The sequence below is a fragment of the Strix uralensis genome, chromosome 11 (assembly GCF_047716275.1).
Source record: "Strix uralensis isolate ZFMK-TIS-50842 chromosome 11, bStrUra1, whole genome shotgun sequence".
Taxonomy (NCBI): domain Eukaryota; kingdom Metazoa; phylum Chordata; class Aves; order Strigiformes; family Strigidae; genus Strix; species Strix uralensis.
In genome coordinates this window covers 21,712,583-21,732,240 of record NC_133982.1, presented here as the reverse complement: position 1 = coordinate 21,732,240, position 19,658 = coordinate 21,712,583, and positions in this window count along the sequence as shown.

Here is a 19,658-nt window from a genome sequence, read left to right as displayed (position 1 = left end):
TGTTGTTGAAATTACGTAGGCCACTGACAGTTGGGGATCTGGTAGTCTCTGGTTTAATAGTTGGCAGCCTGAGAAGGAGGGGAAAGGCCTAGAGGCAGTGTAGAGCCATTTTTGCCTTTCTTCCTAATGCTACAGATCATATGCATCTCTTAGAGAAATTATCACAGCTGTTACGGCCTTCCTTACTTACACAGTGGGGAATATATTAGGAAAGATTTGCCATCCTCACAAACTTAGCACTTATACAGAAAAAAAATCCAAAAGAGACAATTAAGTGAGTGAAAATTAAAACCACAAATCATTAACACCCTTAACATTGATTGTGAGTGTGTGTGTTTTTAACACTGCAGCGTTCTATTTGGAATCCACTATTTTATTGCAACTAAAGCCTTTGACCCTTTTAAAAATAATTTCTTTAATCTTCAGGGGAAGAGTACATAAACTTCTTGACTAATACAAATTTCTAGGACTTTGAGTGTTTTCTGTCGGATTTTTTAATGTGACTATACAAAAACAACAGCACTTAACAATACAGCAGCCTGCTTTGCTGGGGGAGGCACTTTGGCAGTTCTCTTCCTTTTTTTCCATATCCCTCTCCTTTCAGAGGCCCCTCATCATGATGACCCATCCATTTGGCTAAGGGCTGCATGCAGCTGCATCTGAAAGAAGCCAACTGTATTCTTGGGTCAGCTGGAGAAATCTGCTTGATTACAACTGTAGGTATATACAGCGCTTCTAACGCCCGTAATGTAGGGGAGAGAAGACTTCGGCCTCACCTCAGCTTTCAGTAGAGGTGAAAAACAGATCAACTGGATATGTAGCAAGTGCTTCATAGCTTCAGGCAGTCCAGTGCATAAAAACTGTTGTATTTAAGGATTTTCTCCTACATATTTGGAACCATAGTCTTTTGTTCACATGCATTCATAAAATACTATAATTTTTTGCAATTTGTTATAATGAAGAAAGAATGATTAGCTGACACATTTCAACTCAGTGGCTATGTGAAAACTGAATGTTTCCTGATCTCTGTTAATATTTTCCATGTATAGCTATCCTACAGAAATTAAACTCTCCTAAAATACCATGACACAAACTTTGTTATTGTTGCAAATTGAAAATGAATGTTGGCCAAAGCTTGCCATTCTTAGAGAAATCTCAGAGTGAATAGCTGATTACCCTGCATAAATCTTGGCAGTGGTGGGTTACCCATTTTTAGGAAAAACAAGAAATTTATTATTTTATGAGAATTAACACAAAGAGGGAGGCCCAGTGAAATAACTTCAGTGACTTCATCTCATATTTCTCTGCTATAAACCAGTACCAAAGGGTAAAAAAAAGAAATTCCGTTTAAGGTTCATGCTCAAATTCTTTGTATTTCCACTACCCCAGCTCTGTTCTAGAGGCCTTCATTATTTTTTAAGATGAGAAAAAACCTCAGCAGAGTTCACAGGTACAGAAAGTGAGGCATTGTTCATTCAGGTCTAATCATAAAGGACAGGTCTGACTTACATCATAGCTGGAATATACATCAATAGTAAAACCTCAGAAGTCCAGGATATGACAAATAGTGTAAACCCGATGAAATTAAGATTAGTGTAATCTTAGGTCTAGGGCCTTGGGAACCTTTTGCCCTGTGCTGTATCATTACAAAACGATGAGGACTGTAGTACTGCCAAGATGTATGCTGTGTTATCAAGTGGGATACTTTTAGCTAATCAATGTTTTTCATTAGAACTATAACATTAATTATAATTGTAATTCACTACATCAGGAAGCATTCAGCTTTCACTAATGTCACATACATCCAGGACACTGTATCAGATGGGTTTCCTGGTGACAAGTAGGCAACGACTCCCAGAAATGTACTTTTTAAATACATCGGAACAAAAGGTTTCACTGCAAACATAGGAAAGAAGAAATACAGCCTTATATTTTGTGACCAAACATTTGTTATAACCTCCTTCCTAGCTTATATTGGTTTTTTAATGTCTATAACGCAAATTTTCAAGTCTCTTGCATATATGTACATCACTAAACTAACAGTTAATACTTAGCACTAGTCTGCAACACACAAGAAAGCAAAAATCTGTGTCCTGAAACACTTAAAATCAAGGATAAAAGCAAAGACTGAAGAGTAGACTTGTCAAGGTGAAGCTGGGCAGTGCTTTAATAGTGTGCACTCAAGTAGTCTGCAAGTAAATGACTTGGCAGGCTTAGGCTTTTAGAGCAGATTTCAAGGTCAAGAAAAATGGTACTCTGCTGGAAATCTCAGGACACTCCAGCTTCCAAGGAAGCACAGCACATACATAGGAACGGAGATGATTAGGCATGAAGTTGACTAATGACTGTAGAGGTCTGCTTTTATGGGCAAAGCCCGGGCAGGAATAGCTGCTAACATCAGATGAGACACAGGTGGCATATAAGGAGAGAAGAGGTATTTAACAGTTTTAATATTTGGATAACAAGCATGAATTGGATAGATTCAAAGGAAGTGCAACCCAGAGTCTGACATGATTAAAGTGACAGTGAACAATGAAATACACAGAATGTTATGCAAGACCTGAGGTAGCTTGAAAAGCCTACTATTGAGTAATTGAACAACAAACATCTGAACTCTGACTATGGGTAATGATAGAATTAGACTCTGTTATTGCAATAACTTGGTCTAATCCAGCTCCAGTACAAGTTCCAACAATTTCCATAGGTTTCCTTCCTGCTGTAGATGCTGTGCCATATCCACCCAAAAATGACATTTGGCAAAGATCTGATCATGGCCTAAATGTGAACATATTAAATGAGCATATTGGTCAAAACAACAGTTCCAAGTCCATTAAAAGAGTCCCAAAATAAATAGTTCATTTGCTGTAAATTCCCATGTAGTTTGTTTGGGAATGCAGACTACATTATTCTTCAGCTCATTAAAGTTTACTTTAACAAGCTGTGAAGCTGATACAGCAATGGTTCAACAGTTCAGTATTGCTTTTTTTTTTTTTTTTTTGAGAGCTTCAGCATCCCACTTGGCATAAAAATCACACATTTCAAACAGATTTTCAGATATGCCGTTGAGAAAATCTTGTTTTTCAGCCATTTTTAAACAATTTTTCTTCTCCTTCCTAAACTACCTTCACATTTTTCCCTAGCAAAACAAAGATGTTCTTTGTTTAAATAACATCTCCCATCTTGCTTGTTATGAAACAGCACATTTCCTATTTCCTTAAAAGTAGTTGCTGGGTGAGATCCTTCAGTGAAGGCCATTCAGTGTTTTATAAAATATTAACTTACATTGTTGGTTTGAGAGTAAATCACATTGCTGTTATTACTTTTCCTAGTTGTTTTTAAAGTTCAGTTGCCAGATTTAGTGTACTAGGAACTGTTCACATGCAGAAAGGCTAGAACCCGGGCAAAGCTATGCAAGTTCTCTTACATCTTAAGACCACCACTCTGATCCGAAGGAATCAACTGTCTCAAGGCCAGTAGTTTAACCTCCACGCCAGTCAGTGCCCACCCCACCATGCCTGTGACCACCCGGAACTGAATTGTTAGCATATTTACACTGTTCAGTGCGGTGCCATGTGGAAGCACTTGAGCTATGGGTAAAGGAACTACTGAAAAGCAGGGTAAAAATGAGGAAGGGTTCTCCTAGTACATATATACTGCTTGCAATCCTTGAGCCGGCTGGGTATCTCTATATAGCTCCGCATCATGCAACCCAGACATATTCTGATTTCTTTGCTGTCCTTGGCATCTAAGGAGTTCATTTGCCATATCCAAATTCTAGAAAACCCACCAGACATTTATCCGGTTGTCATAACCTTTCATTACTTACTACCATTATGAGCAAAATTCTGTCAGGAAGCCAGTCCAGTCATCCAATCTCCTGCAACATCTTATTTCTAAAAGTTTCCAAAGTAGATGCCCTAGTCTTATTTCACAGAGAAAAGGGGACAAACTAGTGGTATTTCCTTACTGCACACACAACACGTGACAGGATAGCTCCATCCAGAGGAACCAACCAATGCACCCACAATTGCCAAGGCTGTTGTCAAGAAGAAATCCTCCTGCACACAAGGCTCAGCCAGAGTAACTCTTTGGTATGTTAGTAACAGGCATATCTGCCCCACCTACAGCTGTCAGCATCAGTGCCTGCAATTTAGTAAACACCACATAAGGGAAAGAAAAAGTAGATTGACATTTCACAAAATTATATCATTCCTAAAATATTAAATAAGTGAAACAAAGGCAAATAAAAGTTCATTCAAGCATCTAGTTAGCACAAGATTGTTACCTATCATTATTGGGTTTGGTCACGTAAGCAGATATGCCTTTAGAATTTTTGCTGCAGGATTACACAGGCATAATAGGAGCTGAAATAATTTGTTATTTTGCAGGACAAGACCCTTACTCTCTATTTTCTTTCCAAAACTACTCCACAGTTACAGCAATGGTTAGGATTACATATACATCTGACTGGATAAACATCCACAACTTATTTTACAGCACTGCTGCTGGCTAAAAGGTTTTGGATCTCTTGCAGTGTGGTTTGTGGGATCCTGCAGGGTCTTGCAGACTTGTTGTGGAATTTCTATAGGGCTAGATAAACATTTTAGAGAGTGCTTTGTTGATTCCTCATAATTTATGCCAAATTTTTCAGCTAATATGCAAGACTAAGTTGTGGCTAGCATTCAGCAAGTGCTGGATGTGCGTGCAAAAACCTTACATTTATTTGCAGCGAAGAGGTTCAAGAATTGCTCTCTTGATACTATTAACATAACTGAGTAAAGTCCTGCAACACCAAGACTGCACACTAATCCAGGGTTGTAGCTTGGATCCAATGTAAAAATTATCATACTAGCCATGGATGCTGTCAGCAAGCCAGGATTCAACTAGTGGTGCCCAATTAGAAATGGTGCTGAGTTCAGCAAACCTGGAAGCAAGCATGGCTGCTCTAACACTGTATTGACTTTAGCACTAAAACATTTTTAATGCTAAAGCACTAGAAATTAAGACAGGCTACAGATATAGAATAAAAATACCAAAGACACTGGTCTCCTTGGAAATTAGTTTAGCTGGGAGAAGGATCCACCTGTTGAAGATATAAAAGAAAAACTTAGGAATACCTTAGGAGGGAATTCTTAGAAATGGACATGCTTCAGCTCCTGACATACACCGTGATTCCTATTTCAGCCCAATTAATTATGGGAAAACAAAAGCAGTTCAATATATGATTGCTTTGTAGTAGCAAATAGGACACAGTAATTATTCAAAACACAAAGCTTCAATAGCTGTATATCATTGCAGTAGGAGATAATTGACATGTAGGGACCTAAAAGATCACTTACTACAGTTCCTCTAGCCACTAGTTGTTCATATCAGAATCTTAGGAACAAAGGTCTATGGAATCCAAGTCAGACTCTTAGTTAAACACTCTCTAGCAAATCCAGCAAAAGAAATCCTTGAGACCAACATCAACATCTCTCCTAATCAAGACAAAAGCCAAAGTCACTAACCTCTTCCTCCTTGTGTTCCAGTCCTACCAAATTTGTTAAGCTAAATTGTATAAGGCTACTTCCCTCCCCTCACAAAGGACTTAAGAGAATTAGCCCTAGATTCCTCCTAGGATTCCACTGTATTTTGAGGAAAACAAGAAAGGGCTTCTAGTGAACTTCATCCTAAATTTCATATGACAGACTAAAGAGTACCCAGCAGTTTTCTGTAAGTCGCTAGAGAAGCACTGAAAGCTATATCCCAATATAGTGCCCAGATACGGCACAGGTTTGAGAACCTTGGCAGAAGGGTGAACATCAAGGTGTGGATATTCAATTATGTACTTGGGGATACATGTAAGAGCTGCTGCTGCTGCCAACCCAACTAGACTGTGAAATGCAGCTACAAGCTGAGGAAGGTCAGAGATTTCAATTCATTTTGCAATGGTAGGACCTTATTATTTAAATTAAATTATTTAGATCCAAAATAAAATATTACATTGTGTTTCATACTGAAAGCATAAACAGACCATTGAGCAAGAAAGGACTGTTTATTTTTTAATGTTGTTTTCCTTTTCGTACAATGAAATAGAAATATAATAGTTATAGGAAATTTTAACCTAATTTAAGTCTTTTCCAAAAATACAGAGCTAGAACATTTTGGGATGACAACTTGTAAGAAACAGAGCCAGAACAGCTCTTTTGAAGCCACTGTTTCTTATGTATGGGAGAGTGTAGTGTGGATGCACCCGCCAGAGTTTTCAGAGAATTAAGGCAGGCAAAATGGCTCTGGACGCATTAGAAGACTGGCACAATCTAAGTGACAAACTGGCAAAGAAGTCGTACCTTCCCCTCTTCTCTCTTACCAAGTTTCAACCTCAACCTTTGAGAGTTTCTATTGACCTCCACAGTACCAGATACAAAATCCTCCTTAGAGAATCAGCATTAAAACTATATTAAATTTTTCAAATATTTCTTTTCCTGCAAATTAATAAATTCTACTTCAGATCAACTGAGACATTTGGTAGATTTATATCAAGAAGATTGTTTCAGTCGAGAAAATAAATGGGAAGTTCAAAAAAGTCTAAGAATTTCAGTGCTTTTTGAAATATCAATTTTTCATTTCAGAACATTCAACTTCAACAAAACTTAAGCTTTTTATCAGCAGTTAAGATCTTTCACCCCAACTTACACTCCCACCTTAGTTAAGAGTGCCACCCTTAGGAACTCATATACTTTCATAATATATTTTCCTATCCTCTCAAAGAATAGTAAATTAATTCATAACACTTAACAGGGATGCTGTGAATTGAGCACATATAACATACAAGGAGTGTACATACCCACTGTGCTACCCAGAGCCATGGCCATAGGCATCTGTACAAGCCCTTCCGGTGAGAATTTCAGTGCTCCTACACCTCTGACACCCCATTCACACCAAGGGCATTCCCGAATCCAGAAGTGTTCTGACTAGACAACCCTGCCAGCACACAACTGAGCCGAAATACATCATCTGAAAAACAAAGAAAAAAATTAACATGTAGCATTGCTGTACTTCAAGCTTTACTCTTTGTAAAGGAATAGGCAGGAGGAAAGGAAAAAATTTAAAAATCGGCAGGAGGACTGAGAACCAATAGTTTAGAGATAAACAAAGAAGAAATCTTTCTCAATAATGCAAATGAATATCCATTTCTGATTATAAGACTTCTGCACATTTCTGCCTTCACATTTTCTGGTTTCTGTATTTCTTTATGACACCAATCCACCACGCAACCATGAAACTAATTAGCATCCCAGCAACTCAGTTCCAGGATCCATTGACATATTTGAGTACATGTTTTTAATTACCATCAACACTGACATTGTTTTCTAATATTAGTCTACAATGCCTCAATTACTGCCTTATTCTTTATTGTTTTCAGGCTTACTTCTTAATACTCCGTCCTAAGAGAAAAATACTTATCGCATTAGTTCAAGCTGAAAGATATTATACCTTTGCTAGATTTGCCCTGCCCTGGACAAATTTAAAACTGTTTTACCCATTATATTTATTTATGGGTAAAAGTAGTATATTTTATCGAGTTAAATATGAAGTTCTGATTCTCTCATATTTTGATTTTAGATGTTTTGATATAAAAAATGCTCTGAAATTCCTACATGACCTCATTTAGTAAACATGTGGTCTTCCTTCTGATATTTAAAGAGCACATGGTGACTTAATTTTAAATAATAAATTGTCTTTTAACCTGGATCACTGAATGAGTTGAAAGTGTGATCCAAAATAATATAGTCAGAAAAATCAGTTATGCTCAGATCATAACTAACAGATAAATATAGCTATTCAACAACATTCTTAGAACATTCAGAAAGGCCAAAGACCATGTGTTGGCTTCAAGAAATATTTATAGGCTTCTCAGAAGTCCAAGCCCAAAGACTTAAAGTCTCACAGAAGGGAAACTGTCATATAAGGATATTATCAGTGCTGAGATGGAGCAAGTTTATAGATACTGTATCCTGAGGAGATTTGGGGTTAAACAGGACAGCTCTATGACTGTATTGATGTGCCTTGTACTATGGCCTGTGGAAAAGATGCAACATAACAAACTTACCAGAACGTATCTCAAGTACTCAGGTAGTCCTTTGTAAGACAACAGGAAGAAAATACTAGCTTCAGTGATTTTACACCTTATATTTAAGAAGCAACAACGCAGCATATAATTTTGATCCCATATTTATCTAATTATTAACCTGGTCCTAACAATGAATCAGGTCAAAATTAAAGTGTAAGAATTAGAGTCTTCTTCATTTGTATGCAGAATATAAACTGAAAATATCTGCTACTGCTTCCAGTTCAGTCTGAGCTCTCTCAGTCTTTGAAACATTTATTACTTTTAAGATTTTGTTGATCCATTCCTTCTGTGTATTATAGCACAGAGGGAAATGTTTTACTTTATTTTTTTAATATGCATATGAGCTATTCTAGTATGGTAATACAATATAATTTCAAAGAATGGGTTTCTAATGTAAAACTAACTGTGAAACAAGCATTTGGAAAATAAGCTTTGTTACTATGTATATTGACTGCTATGTAACCTTCTGATAAGTTCCAGGACATCAATCAAATTTCTCTCCAGTAATGGTATTATTTGAAAAACTTTAAAGAATTAATGAAATCCGACACCTCATTTCTTCCAGATTTAGTGCTGAGCACTTTTCGAGGATGCAGGAAGCCTTAAGGGCAGGTAAGAGAACCAGTTCAGGTCTGATTACTATCACACTGTTTTCTTCCCAGAATACTTCCTTTCTCTGTCTTTAAAGATAATTGCTAATTAGATTCTACCTCTAATAAGAAATAGCTCAGTTTTAATAAGTTTTGAACACTATATGTATCTGAAGGTGGATAAAAAATAACAAATAAAAGTAAATATGGCCTCTCTCCTGATGTACTTGCACTCTAAACTGGATACAGTACTTTTGCAAATGAATTAAGTTCTTTGATGAATATGTTGTTGCTTTGTAGCTGACTGAACATTATGGAACTGGAAATGCAAAGCTGTTTTCTTTTGAATGAAACACAGCACAGTCAAAGGAATATGCACAAATAAGGACAGTAGAAAACAAAGAGGCTATAAAATTGTTTCCCTGGCCCTAGGGATAACAGACTCCATGATCTAATGAAGAGGGATGGCAAATATTTGCCCATATAAGTGAATGGTTTTCCTGGAGGGCCTGATTCTGCACATACTCCTCGTTCCTCTCTGCTTGTAACATTAATATTTCAGGCAGAATCAGGCTCTTTGCTTGCTCGTATGACTAGCTTTTCTAGCCAAGACCACCCTCCTAGTTCTGTATTACTTAACTCTTGAACAGAAGAAAACTAAATGTTAGGTAACCTGTTCAATGTTATGTCCAATGACACAGAAAGGTACCACATCCTCCTATAAACACTGCTTTATGGAGAAGGCAGAGATAAGAGAAAGCCAGACATATTCTGGAGTAGGTCATTTGAACATATTCAGCATTCTGTGAAATTAAGAAGCCATCTGTTCAGAAACAGAAATTTTACCTGTAAGAATTAGCAAGTAAAAACTCTCGGGGGATACTTTCTTTCTGTGCACATCCCTTTACGTTAAAACTAGTTTAACTGCCATTTTGTATTATGCAGCTTATTCCAGTTGCAAATTTAGTTTCCACGTAGCATCAGACTTTACCTTGTTTTCCTTTTAGAAGGAGCATTTTGAATTTTACTATTTGTGCTCTTTTAAAATGGATTCCTTATTCTCTCTTAAAGTCAGCCTTCCTTATCCATCTTATTTCCTAAACTCCTAGCATGGCAACGGTTCTATATAGGGTATGTCTGCTTAGTTTTTTAATTTTCTACCTAGAAGGGACTTTGTTGGCTGTTTACACTATTTTTTAAAATTAATTTTATCAAATTCTACCTTGTTTTTCCTTGAGAGTTACAGAACTTCATTCTAGACTGTGTTATCTAATTTATCTGCTTTTCTCAGTCTTGTGTTTTAAACTACTCTATAATCTTTTTAAAAAGTGCCAATAGCCTTTCATCTTTCATTAGATGAAAGATTAGAACCCATCCTTCTGTTGCAAGCTCTATCTATTTCACAGATTTCCCAGTTCCTAAAAAAAAAATCTAAACACATCTTTCTTTCTTATCAGTGCAGACTTTGTCTCTATACGTGGGTTTGGGAAGTATTTTAGAGAAATGTTAGCATGAAGGTTCTTGTCTGTAATCACTGAAAAAATTGAATTGTGAAGCTAGTGTCTGTTTTCCAGCTTTAGCACATCACTGGTTGACCACAGATTACTACTCCAAAACTGGCTAGATAGCTTATGAGATCTGCTACATCTGCACCCACAAATTACTATGAAGTCCTAATCAGCATGACAAACCCATTGATTGAAGTATCTGATAAACAAATGCCCCAGCACAAGGTCCTGCACCTGGGTCGGGGCAACCCCTGGTATCAATACAGGCTGGGGGATGAAGGGATTGAGAGCAGCCCTGCTGAGAAAGCCTTAGGGGTACTGGTGGATCAAAAACTGGACATGAGCCAGCAATGTGTGCTTACAGTCCAGAGAGCCAACCATATCTTGGGCTGTATCAAAAGAAGCATGGCCAGCAGGTTGAGGGAGGTGATTTTGCCTCTTTTCTCTGGTGAGACCCCACCTGAAACACTGTGTCCAGCCCCAGAGTCTTCAGCACAGGAAGGACATGGACCTGCTCAAGCATGTCCAGAGGAGGGTTACAAAAAAGATCAGAGGATGGAAACCTTCTCCTGTGAGGACAGGCTGAGAGAGTTGAGGTTGTTCAGCCTGGAGAAGAGAAGGCTCCAGGGAGACCTGATAGTGGCCTTCCAGAACTTAAAGAGGTCTTATAATAAAAACAGGGACAGACGTTTTAGTAGGGCCTGTAGTGATAGGACAAGGGGTAATGGTTTTAAACTAAAAGAATGTAGATTCAGACTAGATACAAGGAAGAAATTTTTTTACAATGAGGGTGGTGAAACACTCAAACAGGTTGCCCAGAGAGGTGGTAGATGCCCCATCCCTGGAAACATTCAAGATCAGGCTGGATGGGGCTTTGGGCAACCTGATCTAGTTGAAGATGTCCCTGCTCTTTGCAGGGAAGTTGGACTAGATCACCTTTAAAGGTCCCTTCCAACCTGCACCAGTCTATGATTCTAAGGGAGGTTTCCAGCAGAAAACCCTGTCTGTGGAGGGGTATTCTCAGTGCAGCTGTGATGAAACTAAAATATGAAAGTATGTTTTGATTGTGACTATTTACAATGAGTCCTTTGAATCAATTTATCTTAACAATCTATCCCTCTCCACTGCGCGCATCTGTGCAAACATTTTTATTACGGGTTTGCTTCTGGATAAGTTGCTGACACATACTTTTGTAATCTGAAGTTTCCCACACCTGATTACTCAGTCTCATGGACCAAAAGTCCACAATTATTTTCACCTCCTTCACAGAACTGGTCAGCACGAAGAGATTTCAGGGGCTGTCCTAGCAGTTTAATACTTTAAAAAGCCAGGTTACTGATTTTGACACCTGATTAGTAACATAGAAACCTAACATTAGACATACTGAACATCAGAGATAGGTATGATACATGGGAAAAAAAAGTTAATTATCCTAGAAAATGCTTTTTCAGACCAGATACCTTGAATAGCAACAACTGACTTCTATCACCAAAACAATTAGATTACTCACATAAAACTGTACATAAGCAGTTCTATTAAAAGAGCAGGTTCTTCTGTCTAAAGTTTTATAAAAAAATTAAATTAGAATGAAAATGCTTTGAAAGCCAAACTGAGGTCCACTTGCATTCAGCTTTTCTGAGAAGAGAATACTTTTTTCCATCATTAATGGAAATTTTAAGTTGAAAACATCAGAAGTCTGCTCTGTGAAATGCTCTACTCCAAGAAAGTGACAGTAAGGATGCTGCTCAGATTGTAAATTCCCACTTGCAGCTTTGTACTCCTACGTCATGGCAAATGCATGTAGTATCTCAATTAGACAAAGTAACCTAGCTACTTATGTTTCAATGATCTTTGGAAAATTTAACCTAGCAGTTTCATCAACTGAAGAAATATTCTCCTTTTTTGTAGACATCTTCCTTTTTGGACAAGACCATGCAGAAAGCTGGTCCTATGCAGATAAAAAAATAATCAAAGGATATAGACATACATACCTGAGGTGACATCAAAGTTTCCTCATCACATCTTCTCACTATTGGTTCTGTTAAACATTTTGTTCTTTGGTCATCATATCACTCACAGAAACATGTATATTCACTGTAGAAACAACTGGTATAAATAGAATACCAATGCTTATGTTGGCATTCCTATGGTTACAAGCAATGATGATTTCTACAATCCTTCGGTTGCCAGTAAAATTTCTGTGCGTGAATATGCATCATGGATCTAAGTTAAGATGAAAACGATATTGTTTAGTGCCTGGAGTAAAAGTGTTGAGGCAGAAACTCATAAATTCTAATCTCAATTGTAATTCACTTTGGGTAAGTCATTAACCTTGTTTTGACTTCCTGTAGATCCCTCCTAATGAAATTGAACTCAAAACTGTGATAATGAAGCATACAAGAGAAGAAAGAAGCAGACGGTACATTTAGCAATAATAAATACAATTTCTGGTATGAGAGGCAAATGGAGACCAGGTGTGACTCCCTGGGTAGTGTGATAACCACTATTCCAAGCAAGAACAAATCTGGTCACTATTTGAATAAAAGAAGGATTAGGAGAAAGGAACATCAGTCCTAAAATACCTGCCAAACCTATAAAGAAAAAAGTACTCACTCAGAAGAATAAAAATTACTTTTCTTTATTAATCATAAAATAAAAACAGACGTAGAACCCAAACTCTATTTCCACTGCAGTTGTGTCACTGACATCCATGGCAGTGGAAGGCATTTCCTGCACATGATTTTACATGCATAACTTGTATACATTGTTTTTGCCAGAAAACTAACTTTGGAATAATAGAATCTTTGTCAACCTGAGGATGAAGTGGGGACCCCAGGATCCAGCAGATTCATATGGGATGCCAAAATAAATTTCTTGAATAAAAAAATATTCCACTTGGGCAAATATGGAGAAATAGTTCATAAAAAAAAACCAAAATTAAATATGTCATAAATTTCCCAGTGACTTTTCACAACCTTTACTGCTTTAGTAGGAATACAGACCACAGTGTAGCATCTGAACATTGTTAAAAGATGCAGACCACACAAGGAGTTCAACAATACTTCCTTGGGAGAAAATATTATTGCTCCCAGTACTAGTCTCTTTGACCATATGTGTTGGTGGTTTAAGGAAATGTTTTTCCCTCTTTAGGAAAAGTCTAGATCATTTCATTAATCCAAGATAATATGATATTTTACTTGGAGACATATTTTGTCATCACTTGCACAATGTTTTGTTAAATATACCCAAGTAAGCTCTGAGCAAATCAATGTGCAGTATGAATTTCTCCGATCAAGACAAAACCCAGTGTAGAAAGATATTACGATCTCACTCTTAGAGATCACAGGAGTTTAATTTTCAGTTGGATTATCATTTTAGGAAGTTTTTAATAAAAACTTAAAAGATTATATACAGATTGTCCAACATTAATCAAAGAAAATAGATCTTCAAACGAGGATAATACTTTGGACAAAACATTTTAAGTCAGTAACCCTGGGAGGAGGCATTAAGGAAGGTCTTTCAGATGCTGTACAAAGCTTGGTTATGGAACAGTTTGCTAAGTAAAACAGACTTCCTTCTCTTTTTTCTTCCTTTAAAATCAACTTTCTGACCACTAAAAATTGCTTTCCTTGAACTAATAGATATTTCTACTGTCACTAATTCACCTTGAAAAGGAGTTTTGAAGGCAGTGAACCCTTGAAAAGGTGTGGTCTATGTATCCTTTTCTGTTATCATTTGCATTATTCTTTTTTCATTCTATCATTATTTTTAAAGGTAGTTAATGCAAAGAGCTTAATGATCTTGTTTATGAGGAAAATATTATTCAATATAATCAAAACCTTGCTACATGATTCATTTTCCATTTCATACATATATTTCACCACAGATAATGACATCTGGAGTTATGCAGTATATACAGGCCCTGATCCAAAAGCTTTTGAGAACAGTCTGTGTTAATTTCAATTGGCCCTGGATTGGGTCCCTAACCTATACCATATTGGCTCTTTATTTCATACATAATTAATATCAGAAGAAGTTTCTTGGTAACAAAATATATAGTGATTCACCAAGGATCCTGAAAAGTTGAATTTTTAGCCTTTCATTGGAAAGCAACACAATATGTTAGCAAGCCTGACTTACCACTGCCTGCTGCTTTTCAACGTTAATCCACACTACCTTTCAGGACCTCATTTTATTTTTACATAATTATTCTTAGCATGACTCATCATTTAAATGCCAAACTGGCAATAAGAAATACAGGTAAATTCACTTGTACCTTTTATATAAATTCCAGCCGAGGTCATCATTTTCCTATATTGTAAGAGTATGGGTCTTCCTATTGTGTTTTTTAATTTTTTTTTTTAATGGAAAGGTGTGCTGTTCTTGAGAAACATTATTGAAATAACACTTTACACCTTCCTGTTGCAGAACAAAACAACCATTATGATAGATTCCTATTGGATCTTGTCTTTCACTATATTATAGACTGACCCTTCAGGCAAAGTTCTGTCATGGTTACTCATGGTTTTCCTTCTGAAATTAGTGGAATTACTCACATGAGTAAATACAATGGTTTGTGGCCTAGCAGTGACCATCAGTCAGTTGTAAAAGCCATCTTTGTGTTCTTACTGCACCAAATTTGGCCTGATATATTTCAGATGCAATACACTTGACACTGGAAAGGAAAAAAAACAAAGGCAAAAAACTCAAAAAAACCCGCACCAAAAAAAAGCCCAGAAAACGAACATTAAACAAGAAAACCTACCTAAATCCTAGACTACATTCATTAAAAGCTGAACATGAATATGCTTCTCTTCACAAACACTTTCTTAGCCAAATAGTAATTCATGTAATGCCAATATTTAATGTTTAGCATGACTGTACTTTGGTTTAATACTACCTGCAGGCAAGTATGGATTCCTGTCAATCTTCAACTCTCCATGACCACAAAAAATAAGCCTTCCTCTTTACTACATCCAAAATAAACTTAACTGAAAAAGAATCAGTCTATCTCAAGAAACATCTTGCATACAGAATATTGCAGCCAACATACAAGTAACATCAGTTTTCACAGATCTTAAGGCTGCCTCCTGATTTAACTGTATATCTAGTTCCTTTTCTCCTCCAAGAATAAGGGGTCAAAGGATGTGGGAAGATATGAGGACTACTGCTATTACAACAGAGACTACACAGGATATAGCCCAAAGATGCCATATCAGGGAAACACATTTCATATTCTGAGGGTAACCCCCTTCTTGTTTCAGTAGAAAACCACTGTATGTTCTACTTTTCATGACCTTGGCACAAAGATGTAGTAAGTGTCATCAAATCATTGGCCTTTGAAGTACTTGCACCACTTGAAGTCCTTCTGAGTACCACACACAGCTCACCTATTCCTACTTGGCAGCACCTTTGTTCAATACATACTGATTTGAGTCCATAAACTATCTAGCACTTGAAGTCATATTGCTTAAGGCACAGTTCAGTACCTCAGGAGATGGGCTGATCCTCCGTAGCACATTATTTAAAAACACGAGTTTAAAGTACAACAGTAATTTTACAGTATCAAAATTTTTATAAATCTTTGTCCCACATTTTAGTGCTTGAACATGAAAGATATTCCCTTCACCACATTATTATGTAGACATTGAATGATAATGTTTCCTTGGAATGACTAAACTCACTAACAAAAATCACTGCTTTTATACAACACGTTTTACGTTTTTATCAAAAATGTTTAAGTGGTGTTGAAACTCACCTTCATTACCAAAATTCCTCTAATGACACGATCAATAGCCCCGTAATCTAAATCATCCTTTTGTTTGAAGCAAAAATATTCTCTCAGGAGAAACAGCTTTAATAATTTCAAGATGTTATTGGAATAAAGGCTACTGGCTTGAGTAGCCATTCCACTTGGCAAGTCCTTGTAACCAGTGTTCACCACACCCTGATGAGAAAGGAAAATAAATAGATGTCAAAGCTTTCATGTATTGGAAACTTTTCACATGTTCTCCACAGATCTGATGCCTGTTTTATACATGCTAGTAAATCAAATTTGCATATTACTGCAGACATAAGTTACTAAAACTTTCTTTTACAAGTTAAGGATTTTGTTTAAAACTAATAGCTTACTCTGATGCATGACCAAAGAAAGTCAGCAATTTTGTCAGGAAGCCAGAGACTAAATATGCTGGGAGGCCAGTCAGGGAACTGGTTACAAAACCATATGGTGCTTATTTTTGAGAATAAGAAATCAACTACTTCTTCAAATTCGAAAACACCTCATGATTGTCTGATAAGAATCACATTGCACAATGTGTTTCACAGATTAATTGCACCCCAGTCAATCCCAAGGAAGAAGATAGAGATACCTTCAAAACTTAAATTCTTTGCAAATACATCTGGATTAAGATCACGTTTCTTTAACATCCCTTCATATTATTATGAATGCAGAACATCAAAAAAACACAAAAAAATTCTAATGCCACACTTTGAAAAAAGCCTTATATTGAATTCTGATCTTGAACACTGTACCCTAAATTATTGTTTCTTTCTTTCATTGCATCATTCCAGGATAGCCATCTGGACATTGCAGTTGCCAGTTCATCCCATATGCAGCTACACATGTTGGCTTCAATACACATCCTGGAGTAAGTCATGACATGATAGTCAAGTATGGCAGCCACAAAAGAAGTCAGTACAAGCTAAAACTAAGTACTTTTAGCTGAACTGTTCTTTTCACTTAGCTTTCCAGAACAGGTGAATGCACGTATCTACTACATGGAGTACGGGTGAAAGCTGCAAGTATTCTGCTATTGCTTCCCCAGTTTGCTCCTGATGAGAGAATTTTCTTCCTCAGATAAATTCCCTGATACTGAAATGATGGCATTTTTAATTGCTTCAAATAACGGGTATTTACCAAGGAAAACAAATGACACGGTACTAGGAAGAGAGGGGAAAATGCAACATTATAGTTATTACCGAAGAGAGTAAGGTAGCGAATAGCAGGTGCATAGAGGATTTTTCTCATACACAATAGTATTTGAAGTGGTTTTGCACTACAGGACTGTGCCTAAAGCCCACCACTACAGCAACACAAACATAGTGCAACATGGGACATGCAGTCTAGGCAGCACATGTGGGGAGGAGAGGCAACCAATATCCAAACTATTGATTATATGTGACACTAGATCAGTTCAGGCACATACAACCTGACCCAGAACAAAATAGTTGGAAATGGTTCAATAAGGGCAGTATTTATATTTGCAAGATCTACATAAAATCTAAGTATTTCAGTTCAAATTTTCAACAGGAAGTTAGCATAACTAGACTTTTCCCACTAAGGGAAGATGGTGATAGCAAATTTATTCTCAGCTTTGCTAAACAGAGTTGAGAATTATGCAGACTTGACTATCTTTAACCAGGTTCCAACATTACAAATTTAATAGTTTAGACAACCAATTTAGCACACAGCTAGAGATGCAAAAATCAAGGGACAAAGGTAAGCCCTCATAGAAGAATACCAGTGTAGGCTAGTAAATCTACAAACACTTGATATCATTAGTTTTGTGATGTCTATCACTGAGTTTTAGCTGCTAGAACCAGTTCGCTACACAAAAATAATCTTCCATTAAAAAAGAAAACCATCCTTGTAACTAAAGAAATAAGTCGGAAGTGTGACCCCGAAGAGATAATTAAAGAGAAAATTGAAGATTGATTACATCTTCACACATTTTGAAAATTTTTTCCCATCTTCTTAGATATATCGCCACTTAGGACTGCACTGTTCTGGAAAAAACAAAAAACAAACAAAAACAAAACCCAGGCTCTCCAGTAGTTATAAGCAGTATCTTACCTGGAAAAAGAGCTGTACTAATATCAATATCCACTTCTTTACACTGTTTGGCAAATAATACTGGGTTTGCTTCAGTATATTAATTTCTTTTGTATAGCCTCCAACACCCTTTCCTGTTTCAGCAGTAATATCCTTCTAGAGGTTCTGCTCCAGGGAATTTAAGCTGTTCCAGTGCTGGAGACTCAAGCACAAATAATGGAGATGACAGATACAGGATTATGGTTTTTTCTATTTTTATAAAAACAGCCACTGCAATGTTAACAGAGGCAAGACAACAGTAGTTAACAGACTCTCTCATCATAACTAGATCTGTTAAAATAAAGGTCATAAGCACTAGGCAAATCAGGCTGTGCCAACTTATTTATCAGCTTTACCTCCACAGCTTCTAAACTTTTTATTTCAAACAAAAATTTCAAAAATAAATCACTAAAATTAATTACACATGTGAAAATACTTACCTGGGTGTTTGTTTTACTAAAGAAAAAGTGAAGTTAGCTTGTCCAAACTAGAAAAAGGCTAGTTTTGCTAAGTAGTCACTGTTCAAAGAGTCTGTCCCTAATGTGTCTAAGCATACAATCTAATAACTTCATTGGAAAAACCTACCTGCCTTCTTAAGTAATGAGAGTTGCTGTTCCCTTAGATAAACCACTTATCAAATTCTGCAACAATTAAATGGCACGTTTTCTGTGTTGTGGGTTAAAGTATATTATAACCTACATGGATTACTAAAGAGTTTTTGTAGTGCTTCCATTTTTTGATGTAGATACTGCAGTAGTTAGTCCATAATTTTATTATATTCATTAACAACGTATGTTCAGGGTTGCAGTACTACTCATCACCACTACAGTACCAAGGTCCCAACTCAATCTCATACCTGCAGAGGAACAGCTGTACTTGTGCTGATTCCTGTTTTGATGGGCGCCACGTGAACTGTCCCCAGACTTGAATACAGAATCGGAGCCCAATCACATCTACATAACTGTCTGAATAAAATGGGGAAAAAAAAGGCATTTCCTGACTACAAGTATGTAGATTCCCAAAGGATGTGAGAGGAACCACAGAAATTCGGTTGCTTGGGACACAAATTTGACTAGTCAAACAAAAAGGGACTGTAGTTAATGGATTACACTGACAGAGGAATGGACTGGATGACATAACAGGGTTTTCTATCCAAAATTATTATGATTTGTTTTCCAGCTTTTGAAAGTTTGAATATGAAGCAATTTGACTGACGGGAATACAGGATCTATAGCAGAATGCCAGCTGGAAGTCTGCTTACCAGTACCTCCTTACTTGCAACTGGGGAGGAATAACACCATGTACCAGTACAGGCTTAGGACCAATGACTGGAAAAGAGCTTTTAGAAGTCTTTGTGCACACCACATTGACCATGAACCAGCAATGGGCCCTCGTCAAAGAAGGGCCAGCATCCTGGACAAACTGCAGTGTTAACACATGAGCACACAATTAACTTACCCATGAACATCCAATTAATCCATGCATGAATGCCTAATTAGTTGATGTGTGACTGCTGTAGGGGGCATAAATTGCAAGGTTTGGTGACAGGGGCTGTAGAGGTGACCTGAGCAGAA